This window comes from Cynara cardunculus, unplaced genomic scaffold (assembly GCF_001531365.2).
Source record: "Cynara cardunculus var. scolymus isolate 2C unplaced genomic scaffold, CcrdV1 Un_Scaffold_998, whole genome shotgun sequence".
NCBI classification, from domain to species: domain Eukaryota; kingdom Viridiplantae; phylum Streptophyta; class Magnoliopsida; order Asterales; family Asteraceae; genus Cynara; species Cynara cardunculus.
The window spans coordinates 38,663-42,010 of record NW_020200659.1 but is presented as its reverse complement, the minus strand read 5'-3'; positions in this window follow the sequence as shown (position 1 = coordinate 42,010).

Here is a 3,348-nt window from a genome sequence, read left to right as displayed (position 1 = left end):
CTTCATCAGCTCTTGCATTTATGTTGGGGCTAAACGATAAGGCGCCCTTGCGATTGGTACCGCACCTGGTACCAAATCGATTCGGAACTCTACCTGACGTTCCGGTGGTATTCCCGGTAATTCATCCGGAAATACTTCTGGGTAGTCCCTCACCACTGGAACATCTTGTATTATCTTTTTTTTGAGCTTGGCGTCGATGGCATATGCCAAGTAAGCCACACATCCCTTCCGTAGACACCTATTCACCTTAATTGCATTGATCAACCCTACGCAACACTTCTTTCGATCACTGTAAACATGAATTGTTTCTCCTTCCGGAGTTTGAATCTTGATCATATTTGTATTGCACACTATTTGCGCATGATTGTTGGACAGCCAATCCATCCCCAAGACTACGTCAAAGCCTCCTAAGCATATTAGCATAACCCTAACGGGGAAATCCTTCCCATCTATAACAATTGTGCATTTATCAAATACTTCGTCTACATTACACTGACTACCGTCGGCTGTTTCTACAGTGTAGGTTTTGTCTAGCCTACAGGCACTGCTATTCAGATAGTGGCAGAAGATGGTAGACACAAAACTACCATTTGCACCCGAATCAAATAATACATGTGCGTACACATTGTTGATAGGGAACATACCGGATACGACATCGGGCGTTTCCTTGGCCTCCTCCAAGGTCATGTTGTAAGCTCGGCCATGTTCCTTAGGTAGCTCCTTCCTATTTTTCGGTCTCCTTCCAAGTCCGTTATTCACTGTCTTCTCGTGGGGCGTCACACTATTTCGACGTTTTGGGCAGTCTGGTCGTATATGTCCCGTAGCCCCACATTCGTAACAAGTTTTTCCGTCTGGGCACTCTCGCGCGGTGTACCCAGGCTTGTCACATTTGTAGCACGTCAGGCTCCCCGCTCTGCACTCTCCCCTATGTCTCTTGTTGTATTTGTTACATTGGGCAATAGTGAGTCCCTCGCTTCATGTTTTTGCCATAGACGGAGTCCATTTTGGTTTCTTGTCAGACTTGTTCGACCCTTCCCATCTTCTCTTTGCATCCCTTCTATCATAGTTGTCCCTAGCGTTGTTCTCCTCTGCTACCTTCGCCATCTCTACGACTTGGACAAAAGTGGTTGGCTTAGTCATGTCTACGTACCGTTTGATTTCGATTCTTAAGCCGTCTTTGAAACGACCTATCTTCATCTCCTCGGTAGCCACCTGGTAACTGGCGAATCTTGCTTTTTCAAGAAAGTCGTTAACATATTCTTGAACCGACATCGAGCCTTGCTTTAACCTCAAAAATTCTGATTCTAGGTTGTTCACTTTCGATTGTGTGCAGTACGTATCCATCATCATCTTTTTCATTTGCTCCGATGTCATGGCAGCAATGCCCTCATCACCTCTGATTGCACACTCAGACTCCCACCAATGCAATGCATAGTCCACAAAGGTTGTAGCAGCATAGGTCACTTTTTGATCTTTCGCGCATCTATAAATCTTGAAGCTACTCTGCATCTTGGTTACCCAGTTCATCAGGCCAACTGGGCCCTCTTTTCCCTTAAATTCCTTCGGCCCGGTGCCCTTGAATGTTTTAAAACTACATCCTCTCTCCTTTGTTGTCAATTCCGTTCTTCCGTTGATGGGCGACTCCGCCTTCTCTTTACTAGATACTTCCACCCTTCCAGTGGCTTGAGTGTTCTCATGTCGAGCACTTTCCTTCTCTCCATTTTCGTTGTCTTTAACTCTATCACCCAACATTTCTTTAAGCATATTTGGCAATGTATCCTGGAGGACTTGTGCCATTTGCTCAGCTATCATCACCTTCGTGAGGGGATTTTCCCCTTCCTTGTCTCCTTGACTCCTACCGATAGCTAAATTATCCTGCGCGGATGGAGTCATACTAGAGCTAGCGGTTCGGACACTTCCACGACCTCGACTTTGGGCTCGCGTCCGTCCTCGAACTGTTGGTGGGTCTATGCCATTAATACCTCCCCCATTGAGGGCGTTCCTTGTTGATCCACGAGAAACCATACTGACAATATAGGGTATTATTGTTTTAGTAAGGTTCTAAAGTCAATATAACCCATTACATATATATATATATATATATAATCACTATATATATAAGCGAAATACATAATAAGGAATTCACGTCGAGAATCTCATAATGCTCAAAAAGATATATATATATATATATATATATATATATTTCACGTCAATGTACAATCCTGGGAAGAGACATTACATAATCCCATTTATTTACAAAAGATGGGATACTACATCATTCTAAACATATCTCTAAATCATGTGAATGCTCAAAAATCTATTGAAGCACTGGAGTAGATGAAAAAAAAAATTCGCTCAACTATCTAGTCACGCACAAATAATTCACATATCCAAAAGATCTTCCCTCCTTCAAAAGGCTTCCATGTCTAAAACTGATCCGCGGGGTAATAAGGGAGATAAAGGTCCCTCAACCATTCCTCAAAAGTTGTGGACGGCCTGGAGTGCCACAACACACTAGCCTTTGGGCCGTTTTTGATGCATTGGACCCAGTCGGAGAAATACCCCCTCACTACACCGGCATAGTCTATGGTCATCCTCTTATAGAAGTGAACTCTGTCTCTGAACCTAGCGCCTACTGGACGAGCAGCAATTCTTCGCTCCTGCTCAAGTACAACTTTGTCCCAAATCAGTGCATGACGCTGTTCCGACAAATGTGCATTCTCTTCAATTAGCTCGTTTAGGGCCCCTCCTTGTTCGACATGTGCCCACTAAAGATTGTTCAGCCATTCATTCAGTCTAGTATTGCCATCTAAGGTTCGGGTCAAACTTTCCCTTAGTCTTGTGTTCTCGCCCCTCAAGGCCTCTATAGTCTCCATCATGTCCTCACGTGTAGGGGTGCGGGGCGTGTAGTCCACCGAAGGCTCGGGTGTGGTCCTTCTCCTGATGGGCTCTTGCGATGACACCTCACCAGTGTGGGCCAGACTATTGCTTCTAGACCGGGAGCGGGAAACATGTCTGGTGCTGGGGCGGTGACTGTCAATGGATCCCTATTTGGTCCTAGCCCGTGTGGTGTCCTACGTGTTCCGTATCCGCGCCCGCGTCCGCGTCTGATAGACCTGGTGTGAATGGTGTGAACCATGTCTCCTACAAGTCATAAAAGGAACACTATGTCGAATAGTAACATGGGATCAAACTTATTCGAATGATAAGCAATACTAAAACACAATAAATATGTGCTTCTAACAATCCTTTCAGTTTAAGCTTAGGCTAAGTAAATCTTAACCTAGTTACCTCAAACTAAAGCTTCTAACAATCCTCTCAGTTTAAGCTTAGGCTAAGTAATTCTTA